Source organism: Canis aureus, chromosome 1 (assembly GCF_053574225.1).
Source record: "Canis aureus isolate CA01 chromosome 1, VMU_Caureus_v.1.0, whole genome shotgun sequence".
NCBI lineage: Eukaryota > Metazoa > Chordata > Mammalia > Carnivora > Canidae > Canis > Canis aureus.
In genome coordinates, this window is record NC_135611.1 from 123,360,520 (window position 1) to 123,379,627 (window position 19,108).

The following is a 19,108-nucleotide window of genomic DNA, read 5'->3' on the forward strand; positions in this document are numbered from 1 at the left end:
CTTCCTTATCTTTCATTCCTACACAAGCCTACTGTTCAAAAGGTTCTTAAAAGCTAAAAAATGCAAAATATTCAAATCAGTTCTAAATTTGTCTTTGTTAATATGTATGACATACTGGTTAGGATATGAATTTCAAGTCATTGTTTTTCACCCAAATGTTCAAATAATTAATATCCCCAGTATGATGGATGATAAATATTCATAGTCAGCAAGTCCTGCAGGGCTGATTTTGTCAATAATCCCTGGCTCTCTTTTTGGACAGGTTCTTACTCTTTTCTATCTTGTTTTCTGCATATGGCAAATGAGGAAAAGGCTTGGAAAGAAGTCAGCTCCCAAGCATCCAAGGTGAATGGTAAATGGTACTTCATATTTCATTTAATGTAAATAAGTAAATTAAGAAACCCAGGTTGGTTTCCTCGGGTACGTTGTTACATTCATCCTGATATCTCCAATCATATCAGTTTTTGTGCCTTGCTGGAAAGTAGGACTACAGCTAGTGCAACCTCCCTATGGCTTCCATTCGTCCCAGCCTGCACCTACCAACTCAGCAAAATTGCAAACAGGTTTTATTTTTTTATTTATTATTATTATTTTTTTAAGATTTTATTTGTTTATTCATGAGAGACACAGAGAGAGGCAGAGGCACAGGCAGAGGGAGCAGCAGGCTCCATGCGGGGAGCCCGACGCGGGCCTCGATCCCGGGACCCGGGGTCACGCCCCGGGGTGAAGGCGGCACTAGGCCGCCGGGCGCCCCGGGCTGCCCTACAGACAGGCGTTAAATGTACAGTTTCTGTCTTGAAAAGGAAAAGCGGACTGGCAGCACGGCAGTCCCAGGCCCGAAGCCGCAGCGCAAAGCCGCAGTCATCCGGCCAGTGCGGAGCTGCGGGAGGGCGGGGGAGTCGGGGCCTCCTCCACCTGGTCCCGCCGGCTGCACTAGATGACCTCCCAGACCCGAACACCTGCGGATTCACCCTGAGACGCGGGCGACAACAGCTGCAGAGGAGGGGAGCAGGAGGGCGGGGCGGGCAGGAGGGCGCAGAGCAGCGGGGCAGGGAGGCCCACAGCGGGGGGGGGGGGGGGGGGGGGGGCGGGCCGGGGTCGGGCGGGCAGGGGGGACGGGGCAGGGGCGGGGCGGGGCGGGGCGGGGCGGGGCGACCGAGTACCACGAGGGCTGCAGGCGGCCGGGCCCTAAACCTCGCTCCGGGTCCTCCCAGCTGAAAAGTGCTCGGCGGGGAACAGGGCCGACTCCGTGCTCCTGGGGGCAGGAGAGGGCAGGGGCGCCCCGAGAGTGGAGGCTGGGGGTGCAAGGGCCGGGCCTCCCGGGAGAGTCCGCGGGCTGCGCCCAGGGCACCAGGCCCCCTCGCCCTGAAGCCTGGGGGCGGGCGGAGCCGGGCCGTGGTCCGCTCCCTTGGGGGGGGGTCCCTGCGCGGACGCCGACCTGGGGCTGCTGCTGGGCGCCCCGACGGGGGCAGGTCGTCCCCCTGCGCCTCCCCGAGCACCCACGCCAGGGCGCGGGGGAGAGGGCGCGTGCGGCCCGCAGCTGGACATCTGCCGGCGCCGTCTTTAATGTTTGTCTTCTTTCGCCTTCACCTGGGACATGTGTGGCCTCACAGGAGGACAGCTGGCGCCGAGCCCAGCACCTGGCAGCTGGGCCATCTCCGGCACAGACACCTGGTTATCAGCACAGCGCATCCCTCCGCCCGGAGAACTGGGGAAGAACAAGGGAAGAGCAAGCTCACTGACCAGGCGGCGCTGGGAAGCTCCCGGACCGAGAGAAAATAGCGTATAGAACTCGAGGGGTGTTTGCTTACGATTCATTTATCTGTTAGGTTAAAATTTTCCAGTATTTTTTTCTTTTCTTCCCTTAACTATAATATTTTACAGATTCTTCATTTTTAAGCTATTTCCTCTTTGACTTTCATATATCTACAATTACATGTCTTAGATATATTCTTCATTTTTTGGATTTCCTTCAATGAATTCAATTTAATTTTTGTAGATAAACAAGTTATGGGTTTGGGGGTTTGTGTGTGTGGTGTCTGTGTGTGTGTGTGTGTGTGTCTTGTTTTATAATGGTGCTAGTTAGTACTTTCTTTTTTTTTTTCTTTTTAAAGATTTTATTTATTCATTCCTGAGGAACACAGAGAGAGAAAGAGGCAGAGACATGAGCAGAGGGAGAAGCAGGCTCCATGCAGGGAGCCTGACGTGTGACTCGATCCCGGGTCTCCAGGATTGCGCCCTGGGCCGAAGGCAGACACCAAACCGCTGAGCCACCTGGGCTGCCCTAGTTAATACTTTCTAACACATGGACCAAAATATGCTCAGAACCAAGTGGAACATCATTGCGGTTCATAATGTGGAAATATATTCTCTCTTCCTTTCCATTGTGTCCTCTTCTTTTATCTTGTTTCTGTTTTTGTGGTCAATGTTAGGTCTCTATATAAATTTTACTGCTTTATATAAATTTGGAATTGAGCATCTTCTAACATACAAAACAAAAATACACTCAGAACCAAGAGGATCACCCTTTAGGTCCACTTGGTGAGACTATATTCTCTATCCACCACCACTTTCCTCTCCACACCTCTTTTATTCTTTTTGTTTTCTGTTTTGTTTTTGTGTTTTTATTCTTACTCTTTCTTTTTAATTTCACTTCCATGGTCCTTTTGTTTTATTTTGTTCTGTTCTTTTTCTTTTATTTTTCTGGTTTGTGACTTCTTCACAATTGTCTAGGGTGTATTTCACTTAAGTCATGGTTGAAATTTTTGACTCTTCTCACTCATACAGCCATTATTCAATGGACAAAATGACTAGAAGAATTCACGGCAAAAGAACCGGAAGTAATATTCTCTGACACAGACTTGCTGGATGTGGATTTAAATACCATGTCAGATATACAATTCAGAAGTACAATTATAAAATTACTTGTGGTTCTGGGGAAAAAAAAAGAAAAGAAAAGCGTAGAGAACTCTAGAGATTTTCTTCCTGCAGAACTGAAATCTAATCAGGCCAAAATTTAAAATACTTTAACTGAGATGTAGTCTAAATTGAATACTCTAACTACTAAAATTAATGAAGTGAAAGAGAGTGAGTGACATAGAAGGCAAGTTAATGGAAAGGAAGGAAGCTAAGGAAAAAAGAAGAGAAAAACAAGAAATCAGAAAGAAAGGCTTTGGGAAATAAATGATAGCTTGAAAAGGAATAATATATGTCTTATTGGGATTCCAGAAGAGTCAGAGAGAGAGGACCACAAAATATATTTGAACAAATCATAGCTGTGAACTTCTATAATCTGGGGTGGAAACAGGCATTCAGATGCAAAAGATATGGAAGACCCCGCCTAAAATCAACAAAAAACAATCAACACCCCAACATATAATAATGAAACTTGCAAATTTCAAAGATAAAGAGAACAGTTTAAAATAAGCTTGAGACAAAAGATTCTTAACTTATATAGGGAGAAATATCAGATTAACATCAGACCTATCCACAGAAACCTAGCAGACCAGAAAGGGCTGGTAGGGTATATTCAGGATACTAAACAAGAAAAACATGCAACCAAGAATACTTTATCCAGCAAGGCTGTCATTCAGAATAGAAGGACAGATAAAGAGCTTCCAAGACAGACAGAAGCTGAAATATGTGACCCACCACACTGGCTCTGCAAGAAGTATTAAGGGGGACCTTGTGAGTGAAGGAGGGAGCCCAAAGAAACAATCTGAAGAAACAGGGACTGTATAGGTAACACTGACACTAAATTCATATATTTCAATAGTTACTCTGAATGTGAATGGGCTAAATGATCCCATCAAAAGACACATATTGGACTGGATAATAGCATCTATATGCTATTTACAAGAGATTCATTTTAGACCAAAGGCCACCTCCAGACTGACAATGAGGGAGTGGAGAACCATTTACCATTCAAATGGTCCTCAAAAGAAAGCTGGGGTAATAATCCTCATCACAGATAAATTAGATTTTTTTAAGATTATTTATTTATTCATGAGAGACACAGAGAGAGAGAGACAGAGACATAGGCAGAGGGAGAAGCAAGCTCCTTGTGGGGAGCTGGATGCAAGACTCAAACCCAGGACCCTGGGATCATGGCCCAAAGGCAGATGTTCAACCACTGACTCACCCAGGCATCTTCAGATAAATTAGATTTTAAACCAAAGACTGTAGTAAGAGATGAAGAGGGACACTATATCATACTTAAAGGGTCTATCTAACATGAAGACCTAACAATTATGAATATTTATGCCCCTAATGTGGGAGCAGCCAAGTATATTGATCAATTAATAACCAAAGTAAAGAGATACATAAATAATAATACAATAATAGTAGGAGACATCAAAATGGCACTCTCAGCAAAAGACAGATCTTCTAAGCAGAAAATCACCAAAGAAACAAGGGCCTTGAAAGACACACCAGACCAGATGTATTTCACAGATATATACAGAGTATGACCTTCTGATGCAACTGAATACACATTCTTCTCAAGTGCACACTGAATTTTCTCCAGCATAGACCACATACTGGGTCACAAATCAGGTCTCAACCAATACCAAAAGAATACGATTATTCCCTGCATGTTTTCAGACCATAATGCTTTGAAGCTAGAACTCAATTGCAGTAAGAAATTTGGAAGGAAGTCAAACACTTGGAAGCTAAAGAGTATGTTATTAAAAGATGGATGAGTCAGCCTGGAAATTAGAGAAGAATATTAAATATTCATGGAAACTAATGAAAATGAAAGTACAACTGTTCAAAATCTTTGGGATACAGCAAAGACAGTCATAAGAGGCAAATACATCACAACACAAGCCTCCCTGAAAAAATTCAAAAAAATAATCTCAAATACACAAGCTAACCTTACACCTAAAGGAACTGTAGAAAGAATAGCAAATAAAGCCTAAACCAGCAGAAGAAGATTGCTAATAAAGATTAGAGTAGAACTCAATGAAATAGAGACCAGAAGAACTGTAGAAAAGATCAATAAACCAGGAACTTGTTCATTGAAAGAATTGATAAGATAGATAAACCCCTAGCCAGACTTATTTTAAAATAATAGAGAAAAGACTCAAATTAATAAAATCACAAATGAAAAAGAAGACATCACAACCAATACCAAGGATATACAAATTATTTTAAAAACGTATTATGAGCAACTATATGCCAAAAATTAGACAATCTGGAAGAAATGGATGCATTTCTGGAAACCTAAATTACCAAAACTGGAAAGGAAGAAATAGAAAACCTGAACAGGTCAATAACCAGCGAGGAAATTGAAGCAGTCATCAAAAGCCTCCCAAGACACAAAACTCCAGGGCCACATGGCTTCCCAGGGCAATTCTGACAAATATTTAAAGAAGAAATAATATCTACTCTACTAAAGCTGTTTCAGAAGATAGAAATGAAGAGACTACTTCCAAACTCATTTTTTGAGGCCAGCATGACCTTGATCTCAAAACCAGATAACGACCCCATCAAAAAGGAAAATTGCAGACCAATATCCCTGATCAACATAGATGCAAAAATTCTCACCAAGATACTAGCCAAAAGGATCCAACAGTACATTAAGAGGATTATTCACCACGACCAAGTGGAATTTATCCCTGGGATGCAAGGATGGTTCAACATTCATAAAAAAAAATCAATGTGATAAATCACGTTAAGAAGAAACAAGAACCATATGATCCTCTCAATAGATGCAGAGAAAGAATTTAACAAAATTCAGCATCCATTCATGATTAAAACTCTTCAAAAGTGTAGGGATAGAGGGAATTTTTCTCAATATCATAAAAGCCATTTATGAAAAGCCCACAGAAAATATCATTCACGGGGAAAACCTGAGAGCCTTTTCCCTAAGGTCAGGAACATGACAGGAATGCTCACTCTCACCACTGTTATTCAACATAGTACTAGAAGTCCTAGCCTTATCAGTCAGACAACAAGAAGAAATTAAAAGGATTCAAATGGACAAAGAAGAAATCAAACTCTCCCTCTTCGCAGATGACATGATATTGTATGTAGAAAACCCAAAAGACTCCACCCCAAGATTGCTAGAACTCATACCACAATTCAGTAATGTGGGAGGATACAAAAATCAATGCCCAGAAGTCAGTGGCATTTCTATACACTAACAATGAGACTGAAGAAAGAGAAATTAAACATCAATCCCATTTACAATTGCACCCAAAAGCATAAGATACCTAGGAATAAACCTAACCAAAGAGGTAAAGGATCTCTACCCTAAAAACTACACTTCTGAAAGAATTTGAGAAAGATGTAATGAGGTGGAAAAACATTCCATGCTCATGGATTGGAAGAATAAATATTGTAAAAATGTCTATGCTCCCCAAGGCAATCTACACTTTTATTGCAATCCCTATCAAAATACCATGGACTTTTTAACAGATTTGGAACAAATAATCCTAAGATTTATGTGGAACCAGAAAAGACGCTGAATATCCAGAGGAAGGTTGAAAAAGAAAACCAAAGCCAAGGGCATCACAATGCCGACTTCAAGCTGTGCTACAAAGCCGTGGTCATCAAGACGGTGTGGTACCGGCACAAAAACAGACACATAAATCAATGCAATGGAATATAGAACCCAGAATGGGCCCTCAACTCTATGGTCAACTAATATTCGATAAAGGAGGAAAGATTGTCCACTGAAAAAAAGACAGTCTCTTCAATAAATGGTGTTGGGAAAATTGGACAGCCACGTGCAAAAGAATGAAACTAGAGCATTCTCTTACACCAGACACAAAGATACACTCAAAGTGGTGTAAAGATCTACATGTGAGACAAGAATCCATCAGAATCGAGAGGAGAACACAGGCAACACTTTTTGAACTTGGCCAGAACAACTTATTCCTAGACACATCTATGAAGGCAAAGGAAACAAAAGCAAAAATGAACTATTGGGACTTCATCAAGATAAAAAGCTTCTGCACAGCAAAGGAAACAATCAGCAAAACTAAAAGACAACCTACATAATAGGGGAATATATTTTCAAGTGACATATCAGATAAAGGGCTAGTATCCAAGATCTATAAAGAACTTCTCAAACTCAACACCCAAGGAACAGAAAATCCAGTCAAGAAATGGACAGAACACAAGAAGAGACATTTTCCAAACAAGACACACACACGGCCAACAGTCACATGAAAAAATTCTCTGCATCACTTCTCCTCAGGGAGATACAAATGAAAACCACAATGAGACACAACCTCACACCAGTGGGAATGGCTAAGGTTAACAAGACAGGAAACCACAAATGTTGGAGAGGATGTGGAGAAAGGGGAACCCTCTTGCACTGTTGGTGGGAATGTGAACTGGTGCAGCCACTCTGGAAAACTGTGTGGAGGTTCCTCAAAGAGTTAACAATAGAGCTGCCCTACGACCCAGCAATTGCAGTACAGGGTATTCACCCCAAAGACACAGATGTAGTGAAACACCTGGACACCTGCACCCCAATGTTTATAGCAGCCATGTTCACAGTAGCCAAACTGTGGGAGGAACCACGATGTCCTTCGACAGATGATGGATAAAGATGTGGTCTCTGTATGCAATGGAATATCCCTCAGTCATCAGAAAGGACTAATACCCACCATTTGCTGCGATGTGGACGGAACTGGAGGGTATGATGCTGAGTGAAGTAAGTCAGTTGGAGAAGGACAATCATCATATGGTTTCACTCATATGTGGAATATAAAAAATAGTGAAAGGGATCATGAGGGAAAGGAGGGAAACTGCTTGGGTAAAAATTAGAGAGGGAGATAAACTATGAGAGACTCCTAACTCTGGGGAACAAATAAAGGGCTGTGGAAGGGGAGGAGGGTGGGGGGATGAGGTGACTGGGTGACAGACACTATGGAGGGCACTTGATGGGATGAGCATTGGGCATTATACTATTTGTTGGCAAATTGAATTTAAAGTAATGAAAGTTATAAATAAATAAGCAAGCAAGAAAGCAATGAATATTATCCTAAATGTTAAAACAATTATGGCATGTTAATCAAAATCAGGTATTAGATAAAGATTTAAAAAACTAAATAAATTCAAGGGACCAGATGAAACAAGATCCCCTGCTCTTCTTTCATCTTGCCTACCTTCCTGTACCATACTGTCTTGATGGTTGCAGCTTTATAATACAGCTTGAAGGCTGGAGTTGCGATGCCACCAGCTTTGGTTTTCTTTTTTTCAACATTCCTTTGGCTATTAGAAGTCTTTTGTGGTTCCGTATAAGGTTGGGGATTGTTTATTCTAGTTCTATGAAAAATATTGATAGCATTTTGGTTTTGGTTTTGTTTTGTTTTGTTTTTATTGATAGCATTTTGATAGAGATTGCACTGAATGCATATATTGCTAGGGTGTCATTGACGTTTTTATAATATTTGTCTTTCCAATCCATGAGTATGGGGTGCTTTTCAATTTATTTGTGTCGTCCTCAGATTATTTCATAATTATTCTATAGTTTTCTGAGTACAGATCTTTTGCTTTTTTGATTACGTTTCTTTCTAGTTATCTTATGGTTTGGGAGACAATTTTAAACTGGATTGATTCATTGATTTTTTTTTCTGCTTCATTGTTAATGTATAGAAATGCAACAGACTTCTGCACATTGGTTTTATATACTCCTTTTGCTGATTCCTATATCAGTTCTGGCAATTTTAGAGTGGAAACTATTGGGTTTTCAACATAAAGCATTGTCACCTGAGAAGAATTAAAATTTAATTTCTTCTAGCTAATTTGGATGTATTTTGTTTTCGTTTTCTGTTGTTGTTGTCTGATTGCTGAGGACTTCCAGTACTATGTTGAACAACAGTGGTGAGAGTGGGCATCCCTGTCCTATTCTCAATCTTAGGGGTAAAGCTCTGCTTGTCCCTATTGAGCACAATATTCATTGTGGGTTTTCATATATGGCTTTTATGATACCAAGGTTTTTTCCTTCTATCCCTAAACTTCAGAGAGCTTTAATTAAGAAAGGATGCTGTATTGTTGTCAAATGCCTTTCCTGCATCTTTTGAGAGGATCCTATGATTCTTGTCCTTTCTTTTATTAATATTGTGTATTACACTGAATGATTTGCAGATGTTGACCATCCTTTATCCCAGGAATCAATCCTATTTGGTTGTGGTGAAAAATCCTTTTAGTGTACTGTTGGATCCTATTAGCTAGTATCTTGGTGAGAATTTTTGTATCCAGGTTCATTAGCGATATTAGTCTGTAATTCTCCTTTTTGGTGGGGTCTTTTTCCAGTTTTAGGATCAAGGTAATGGAGGCCTCATAGAAAGAGCTTGGAAATTTTCCTTCCATTTGTATTTTTTGAAACAGCTTCAGAAGAATACGTTTGAAATCTTTAAGTGTTTGGTAGAATTCTGCTGAGGGGTCATCCGGCCCTGGATTCATGTTTGTTGGAGGTTTTTTGATGACTGCTTCAATTTCCTCACTGGTTATGAGTCTGTTCATGTTTTCTATTTCTTTGTGTTTTAGTTTGGTAGTTTATATGTTTCTAGGAATGCATCCATTTCCTCCAGATTACCTAATTTTTTGACAAGTAATTGTTCATAATATTCCCTTATAATTGTATTTCTGGGTGTTGGTTGTGATCTTTCCTCCTTCATTTATGATTTTATTGATTTAGTTCCTTTCTCTTTTCTTTTTGATAAGCTTGGCTAGGAGTTTATCGATCTTCTATTATTATTTCAAAGAATCAGCTTCTAGTTTCATTGAACTGTTCTACTGTTCTTTTTATTTCTATTTCACTGATTTCTGATCTAATCTTTTTTATTGTCTTCTCCTGCTTGGATTAGTCTTTATTTGCTTTTCTTTCTTCAGCTCATTTAGGTGTAGGTTTAGCTTGTGTATATGAGACTTTTTCTTGTTCCTTGAGAAAGGCCTGAGTTGCTGTATACTTCCCTTTTAGGACCACCTTTGCTACATTCCAAGTTTCTGAACTGTTATGCTTTCATTTTCATTTGTTTCCATGTATTTTTTTTTATATTCTTAAATTTCCTAGCTGACCCATTCATTCGTTAGTAGGATGTTCTTTAAACTCCATGTGTTTGCATTCCTTTCAATTTGTCTCTTGTGATTCACTTCAAGTTTTAAAGCATTGTGGTCTGAAAACATGCATGGTATAATCTCAATATTTTTATATGTTTGAGACCTGATTTGTGACCCAATATGTGATCTAATCTGGAGAATGTTCCATGGGTACTCAAGAAGAATGTGTATTCTGTTGCTTTAGGATAAAATGCTTTGAATATATCTGTTAATTCCATCTGGCCTAGTGTGACATTCAAAGCCCTGTTTCCTTGTTGATGTTCTGCTTAGATAATCTGTGCATTGCTGTGAGTGGGGTGTTAAGGTCCCCTACTATTATTGTATTATTATCAATGTGTTTCTTTAATTTGTTATTAATTGGTTTATATAATTAGTTGCTTCCAATTAAGAGCATAAATATTTGTACTTTTTACCTCTTCTTTTAGATACACCCTTTTCTTTCTTTTTTAAAAGATTTTATTTATTTATTCATGAGAGACAGAGAGGAAGAGAGGCAGAGACACAGGCAGAGGGAGAAGCAGGCTCCGTACAGGGAGCCTGACATGGGACTCAATCCCCAGTTTCCAGGATCACACCCTGGGCTGAAGGTGGCGCTTAACCACAGAGCCCACCGGGCTGCCCAGATGTACCCTTTTCTTATGCTCTAGCAACCTTCTTCATTCTTTTTTATAGCCTTTGTTTAAAATCTAGTTAATCTGATATAAAGATGGGTACTCCAGCATTTTTATATCCATTAGTATGATAAATGGTTCTCCACCCCCTCACTTTCAAACTGGAGGTATCTTTGTTTTCCATATTAATCTCTTGCAGACACCATATTGATGGGCCTTGTTTTTCATCCATTCTTATACCCAGTGTCCTTTTATTGGAGCATTTAGTTCATTTACATTCAGAGTAAATATTGAAAGATATAAATTTAGTGCCATTGTATTACCAGTAATGTTTCTGTTAATTGTTAATTGTTTTGTGCTTTCTCTTCACTCAAAGGATCCTCTTTAATATTTTTTGCAGGGCTGGTTTATAGTTCATAAATTCTTTTAGTTTTTGTTTTTCCTGTAAGCTCTTTATCACTCTTTCTATTCTGAATAACATCCTTGCTGGATAAAGTATTCTTGGCTGCATATTTTTCCCACTTAGCACATTGAATATTTCATGGCAGTCCTTTTGGGCTTGCCAGGTCTCTGTCAACTGTCTGCTACCAGCCTTATGTTTCTACCCTTGTAAGTTAAGGGCCTTTTGTCCCAAGCTTCTTCATGATTTTCTCTTTATCTCTGAAATTTGCAAGCTTCAGTATTATATAGGTCAAGGTGTGGACCTATTTTTATTGACTTTGAGGGGGATTCTCTGTGCCTCCTGGACTTGAATGCCTATTTCTTTCCCCAGATTAAGGAAGTTCTCAGCTATAATTTCTTCAAATAAACCTTCTGCCCCCCCCCCCTTTTCTAGGACCCCTACTATTTGAATATTATTTCCACTTAGAGTATAACAGTTTTCTTGAGGTCTTCTTTTGTGACCTAGTAGTTGTTTTCTCTCTTTTCTCAGCTTCTTATTCTCCATAAGTTTGTTTTCTATATTCCTGACTCTTTTCTGCCTCATTTATCCTAGCAGTTAGAGTCTTGATTTTTGACTGCCTCCCAATATTTTTCATTTAATTGCATTTTTCATTTCAGAAAGATTAGATTTTAGCTCTTTTAATTTCTTTTATTTTATGTAAGGGATTCTTTAATGTCTTCTCTGCTTTTTTTTAAGCCGAGCTTGTATCTTTATAATTGTTGTTTTGAGTGATGCCTGGATGGCTCAGCAGTTGAGCACCTGCCTTTGGCTCAGGGCATGATTCCGGGATCAGGGGTCAAATCCCACATTGGGCTCCCTGCATGGAGCCTGCTTCTCCCTCTGCCTGTGTCTCTGCCTCTCTCTCTCTCTCTCTCTGTGTGTCTCATGAATAAATAAATAAAATCTTTAAAAAATTTGTTGTTTTGAATTCTAGTTCCACCAACTTGTCTTTCTTATATCCGTATTGATTAAATCCTTGGCAGTGAGTTTTGCTTCCTGATCTTTCTTTTGGGATGAGTCTCTCCACCTCCTAATTATGTCTAGAAAAGAATAGATGAAAGAGAGAAAAGAAAAAATTAGCAAAAACATCAAAAACACCAGAAAAATACAAATGAAACAAGCCAGAAAAAATTGATGAAAGAAAGAAAGAAAGAAAGAAAGAAAGAAAGAAAGAAAGAAAGAAAGAAAAGAAAAAATCAAACAAGAAATAAAACAGAAGAAAAAAATAAACTAGATTCTGAGTGTATTTTGCTTATTGTTAAAAGAATTTAGACCCAAAATAAGAAAGAAACAAAAACATATATGTATATGTTTATACGTGTGTGTGTGTGTGTGTGTGTGTGTATATATATATGTATATAAGTATACTGTCATCTGACCTCTATGCTAAATGGCTTGGTGTTATTGATGAAGCGACTGAGGAGGAGAAAATAAATGCAGCCCAGAGGCTTCTAGCCCAGCTGCCAAAAGCAAATGTTGTTCTCTTGAGATACCTTTTTGGAGTGTTATACAACATTGAGCAACAATCCTCATCCAATCAGATGACAGCTTATAACTTATCAGTGTGTATAGCCCCAAGCATTCTTTGTCCACCTAAGTCCTGCTTCGGAATTGGAAGACAAGTATATAAAAAAGGTTTCTCTTGTACACTTTTTGATTGAAAATTGCCTCAAGATATTTGGAGAAGACATCACTTGTCTCTTTGGAGAGAATTCAATGAGTTGTGATAACAATGAGAAGGCTGCAGTGATAGAAAAACCGCCTGTCGAATCCAGCCAGTGAGAGTGAGAGTGATTTCCAAAAAGGCACAACTGCAGAACGATACCAAGTCCCCATCTGGCATGGGCCCATCCACCTACATGTCTACAGTTTACTAACTCACTGAAGACTGGAATCTCCATAATGACACTTGACACTTCCTTTTTCTTTATTTTGCCAATGAATGAAAATGAACCCCTTTCAAGACCCAGCTATTTCCATTTAAAGTTTTTCCTGGGTCCCATATATTCATGTGGAGGATATCCTCCCACAAAATATCTCCTCTATCTTCAATGTCTGCCATATCTATCATATTACATACTTTTGTATTGTAAAAAAAAAAAAATATATATATATATATATATATCTCACAAGAATAATTTCTCAAGCAGTTCAGTATTTTATGTCCGTCTGTTATGCTTTCTCCTATGTTATAAAATGTGTTTCACATATTTTAGATTTTTAACCCAAACTGTGTTATACTAATTGCAGGATAAAGTAGGTCTCCTACATCTTTCCAAGGTAATATGACATAAATATCTACTTCATTTTGCAAATGTCTTCCATCTGTTACTATAAATAAGATATAGATTAGGTAGGGAAGTAGCAACTCCGAGTTCTGGTATACGATATTCAGTGAAAATCAAGTTGGCTAATTTTTATAGAATGATATATTATAAAAATAAGTTTCAGCAGTAAATAATCTTGGATATAAATACATCTGCAGCAAAACCATAGGCTAGGTTTGTATTCACTGACTTACAGAGAGTTGCATTAGGGCAAGGACTATATATACTGAATTATAATAGCAAGGGGTGGCATCACTGTCTACATTTCCTATTTCCCATTCAGTTTGAAATTATCTACTTACCAATTTCTGCCAAAGGAGTCCATTTACTTTTAATTGGCACAGTTTATTTCCTCCTGTACAGATTTTGAAATTTTTAATTCCTTTTTCCATTGATTGCCATAATATGATTTCTCATCTGATAACCTGTTTATGTAATGATTTAGATAAGTTCTTATATTAAATAATGTGTTCTTGTAATAACCCAGTTAGGTCATGAGGTATCCCTATGTATTTTGGAATTAGTTGCTAATATTTATTTGAGTTGCTAATATTTTAAGATGGCATTTGTGTTTATGACTGAGATGGCCTCTAAAAATTCGCTGACACTATCTTTAGGCATTTAGATCATATTAAGATAGTTTTGGAATAAATTACGTATGCCAGCTTAAAAAAGAGGGGGGTGGATTGTCTGCTGCGGTTGGGAGACTGGGAGCTTGGAAGAAAGGAGGAAGAGAAACGAACCACGCAGGGGCTGGGGATGAGAAAACCGACGCACAGAAAGCTGGTGCCTTGCCCAGGGCCTCGTCCCTCAGCTCCCGGACCTCCTGCAGCCCCCTCTTCGCCTGGCTCCAGTTCCACGACGCCTCTCCCAGCAGCCGCTCTGTCTCCAGCAGCAGCTGTTCCGACTCGGAATTAGGGGGAGACCAAGGGGGGGGTCCTTGGCCTTCCGCTTCCCGTCTCCCAGGCCCTGAACCTCTGCCAGCAGCTCCTGAGTCTTTTCCAGTTTCCTGGCTACCAGGTCCACCCTGAAGCTATGGGCGCAGGAGGTGCGCTCCTCGGGGGAAGGCTCCTCCTCCTGGATCAAGTCCAAGACCTCCCCAAGAGTGCCTTTCTTCTCCATCTCGTGGACTCTGAGCATCATTTGGGGTTTGGCACACACGGGATGCTCCACGGCGCACAGTAATCGGTGCCCTCCCAGCCACACACCTCAACCGCCTCTGCTCTAAAGAGCCACAACCCCTTGCCTTACAGGAAAACTTGTTCTACTTCCAGAATACCGTAATAAAAAAAAAATACGGGTATTAAAAAAAAAATTTGAGAAACTCAAATTTATATATATATATATATATATACACACACACACACACAAATAAAAGAAAAGCAATGAAGGAAACAAAAAAGAAATATATATAATATATTATTATATATACTATGTATAACTAAAAATTTTTAAAAATTGATAAAATAAGAAAATAGCTGAAAAATATAAAACTGAAAGCTAAAGAATAATTAAAAAAAAAAATGCTATATACTGTTTTTCCAAAGAGCTGAAGTTTTGCAGTTGTCTATGATCAGTAAACTTGATGTTAGTTAGTTGTTCCTGCTAGTCTGGGGGGGGGGCCTGTTGTGCTGATTCTCAAATGTCCTTGACTGGATGGAATTGGGCCTCCCTTACCAAGGGATCAGGCTCAGAATAAGTGGCCCTGAATTGCATTATGTGGTGTTGTTTTGCTCCCTGAAGGATTTCAGCACTGATGGAGGGCGGTAATGAAAATGATGGCACTCTAATTTCTAGCCCTGGAGCTGAAATTTCACACCCCCCAGTCTGCAGTGAGCCCTCACAGAGAAACAGTCAATCACTTTTGTCTCTCTGGTTTCTGTTCCAACTCTGTGTTCACCCAGTCTGTGACTCAGCATTTTACCTCAAGCATGGGATGCAGTTTCCATTCCTCAAACTTTATGGACTCTTGCTATAGGAACTGAACTCATTCCTCCTGAAGGCCAACTGAACAGGCAAGTGGCTGACTCACTGGCTGTTCACTTGTTCGTTCGTTCATTAATTTTCAACAGATTCCCAGAAAGTCAAACCCTAAATAGAGTCTTTTGACTAATTAATGTAGTTTATTTGGTATTTTAAGTTACATGGGAAGCATTGTCAAACACATAATGATAAGCCCTCTTAGATTATATTAGGTGCGTGAATGTTATAGCTGTTCCAAAAATTAAATGAAATTCCTAATGTTTTAATATGTCCTGGTACAGTGTAATTAGGGTTCTATTCAAATTGTTAAAATACTGTGTGTTACAAAAAAATAATCAAATCTTCTTATCAACTGCACCATAATGAACTGTCATTGGGTCTTTAACCACATCCATTTTTTACTCCTATGTCATTTACAGGTATTGTTCTGATGCTCTTGCAAAAATAGGGTTCAGCTTCAAGAAGATTCACAACAAAGACTTTTGACAAATACCGGTTTCTGGTCACCCAAAGATCATAAAACTAAAGTATGAATTTCCAGAACTAAAGAAAAAGCTGCATTCAAACAGAACAAAAAGTAATAAATAACATGGAACTGAATGAATTCAGGAAAAATGATGATTGATTTGTTTGTTTCTCTATATGGAAAAAGATGACTGTTTTTAATGACTCTTGTTCAAAACATTGTTGATCTCTTCATGTTAGCTCTTCCAGATTTTATTCATTTATTTATTCATGAGAGACACAGAAAGGGGGGAGGGGCAGAGACCTAGGCAGAGGGAGAAGCAGACTCCATGCCGAGCCTGATGTGGGACTCAATCCCAGATCCCGGGATCATGCCCTGAGCCAAAGGCAGATGCTCAACCACTGAGCCGCTCAGGCGTCCCTGCTCTTCCAGATTGAAGGAAACTTTATCTCTAGAGATATCTATAACTTACAGAAATTTTATGAAAATGTTGTTTTGTAAACAAAATATTTTTTTCTACCTACCTGTAACCCTCCAGAATTCAGAAACTTTCAGTGGGTATTCTTTTTTTGTGTGTGGCAATTGTAAATCATCTGCATAAATCCTGTGGGAATCTGTTTTCGCTGTAACAAGACACCATTGTTACAGGATTGGTTGGATTACCAAGGCCTTGACTAAAATGTTATTTTTTTTCCTCCCCAGCCCACCAAGATTTTATTTTTAAAGTAATCTCTGCTTCCAACATAGGGCTCAAACTCACAACCTTGAGGTCAAGAGTCGTGCTGTCTACTGTCGGAGCAGGCCAGGTGCCCCTGAAATCTCATCTTTAGACGAGATGCATAGACTCAGATAGGATCAGACAGCTTGGAGAAACTCAGATCGACTTTCTGGAACTTATCAAGCCCTTGGAAACTGTTGACCTGATACCTTCCTTCCAGAGTTCCCCACAGCCTGACCAGGTGAGTCAAGAGTGCCACCTCCTGGCAAATGAAACCAAGAGTCAGATGCTTAACCCAACTGAGCCTCCCAGGTTCCCCTAAAAAGTGCTTTTAAATGCTGAAGTTCTTCCTTCCTGCCTTGCCTTTACAGGGACGACGACACCTATGCCTCCTACCATTGACCGTCTGTCTACTTGGAGAGGAAGAAAGTATTCTAGATTGCTGAACCCTAGTTTTCCATGCTGCAGATGACAGGACATCCTCCAATCTGACCAAGGAACTCCCTCACTCTGAGCCAAGGACAAGAGATCTTGTTGTTTTACTTATTTTTTATTTTTATTTTTTTAAGATTTTATTTATCTGTTCATGAGAGACACACAGAGAGGCAGAGACACAGGCAAAGGCAGAAACAGGTTCCACTCCGGGAGCCTGACGTGGGACTTGATCCTGGGACTCCAGGATCATGCCCCGGGCCAAAGGCAGGCGCTAAACCACTGAGCCACCCAGGGATCCCTGTTGTTTTGTTTTAAGTTGTGGTCAAAAATAGACATCGCCTACAATTGAACATTTTAACTGTTTCTATGCATAGAGTTCAGTAATATTAGGTATGTTCATATCCTCCTTGCTGCGTTATCTTTCCATTCAATTTTTTTCAAAGAGCTAAACATTACATGCTTATTTTAAAAATATTTTATTTATTTACTTTACACAGAGAGAGAGTGAACACAAGCAGGGGAGCAGCAGGCAGAGGGAGAGGGAGAAGCAGGCTCCCTACTGAACAGGAAGCTGGAAGCAATGGTGAGGGGCTCAATCCCACAACCCTGGGATCATGACCTGAGCCAAAGGCAGATGCTTAACTGAACAAGCTACCCAGGCACCCTATACAGACTTAATCTTTTTAAAGTTCGTTTGTTCATTTTTCATTATCTCTAGACCCAACATAAGGCTCAAACTCACAGCCCTGACTGAGATCAAGAGTTTAGTACTCTAGTACTCTTCTGATGGACCTGCCCAGGTGCTCCTTCCACTTCATTTTTTCAAGAATCCTGGGATCATGTCTCAGAGTCACCATTTCTCCGGTGAGGCCCCCTACTCGACCCTCCATGCGGAGGTGCCATATGTCGGGCTGGTTCATGTTTCTCCATCTTCCTTCCTGCTTTTAGGAGACAGAAGGTGGTTTGTGAAACAGCCAGTGACTGTGGAATGAGACTGAGGATTTCCCTTGGAAAGTGGGTGTGAGAGAGAGGAAAGGTTGATGGAGAACCAGCAAACTGTTGGCGTTGCTTTAGAGGCAGGGGTGTGCTTGCTGGGCCCTCACCCAGGGTGGATGAGTCAGAATTGTCCCCTCCCTTAGTCCTTCGCCCTTATCAATCTATGCCTGTGTTTGGTCTCTGAACCCTAAGACAACACCATCATGTGTTTAAGTTCCCTTCAGACTCAGCAGGCCGCACCATGCCACGCCCTCCCAGATGCACCCCCACCCCTGGATAGGATTAGAGTGAGATGTCATCCTCCACATCCAGGATTCCCAAATGGTTTATTGGGATTTCCTGGGTTAGGAAACCAGGAGGGGATTCTTTGCCCCCAGACAAGGTGAACTCTTCAGACATTCTCTTTCCTCTTCCCCTTCCTCTTCCCACTCTCTCCCTGCTCTGCCCTCCCCTGCCCTCCCCACAGTTTGGAAGCTGCAGCCTGAGGGTTGGGGGAGTTGAAGAAAGCCATTCTAAGGAGAGGAGTCCCAGGCTCCAACATTAACAGATAGCCTTGTGCATTTGAATGAAATGACTGGATGAGGCCCATTGGAATGGATGACCCTGAATCTCCCTTCAGCTGCCCGCCATCCCCCACCCCTAACTTTGAGTCCTCCACGGGATTTGGGAACAGAAGACCCGGTGTGTGTGTGTGTGTGTGTGTGTGTGTGTGTGTGCGCGCGCGCGCGCGCATGTGCTGAGGGTGGTAGGGCATGTTCACGCTGGCTCCTGCAATTTAGTTCATTCTGGGAATGTTCTGTTCTTTCTGAGATGAGCAAAGCTAAACTCCTCCCATTGCCTAGTTCTTAAAAAGCCTGATTCTCTTGTTTTCTTGGTGAATGGACTGACCCACATCCTCCCATCCCACCAGACCCATTGTGTGAATACTTCCACTTGAAGAGTTCTTTTACCTCCTCCAGAAAACAAACAACAGCCACCCACACCCACCCCATTGTCACAGATACACAACCAACAAAACAAAAATCCCGCTGACCTCCTTCTGCCTCAATCTAC

The 19,108-nt window shown here is 40.6% G+C and overlaps 2 long non-coding RNA genes across 23 annotated transcripts in view; both read left to right on the top strand.

Annotated features, from left to right (window-relative positions):
* Nucleotides 1–17,417, top strand: part of LOC144288996 (uncharacterized) — a 54,474-nt gene extending 37,057 nt beyond the window's left edge. For 5 of the 22 annotated variants that reach the window (XR_013357099.1, XR_013357053.1, XR_013357054.1 and 2 more), the window contains 5 exons: nt 263–352; nt 15,362–15,472; nt 15,860–16,017; nt 16,654–16,865; nt 16,996–17,417. This is a non-coding gene — a long non-coding RNA (uncharacterized LOC144288996). Of the gene's footprint in view, nt 1–262; nt 353–803; nt 1,002–15,361; nt 15,473–15,859; nt 16,018–16,653; nt 16,866–16,995 lie in introns of those variants that run through there. The other 17 variants (XR_013357060.1, XR_013357062.1, XR_013357092.1 and 14 more) reach the window with 7 other exon arrangements.
* LOC144288995 (uncharacterized) lies at nt 1,460–2,382 on the top strand. Its single transcript, XR_013357052.1, has 2 exons — nt 1,460–1,783; nt 2,115–2,382. It is a non-coding gene; the product is annotated as an uncharacterized LOC144288995 (long non-coding RNA).
* Nucleotides 17,418–19,108: the final 1,691 nt, after the last annotated feature.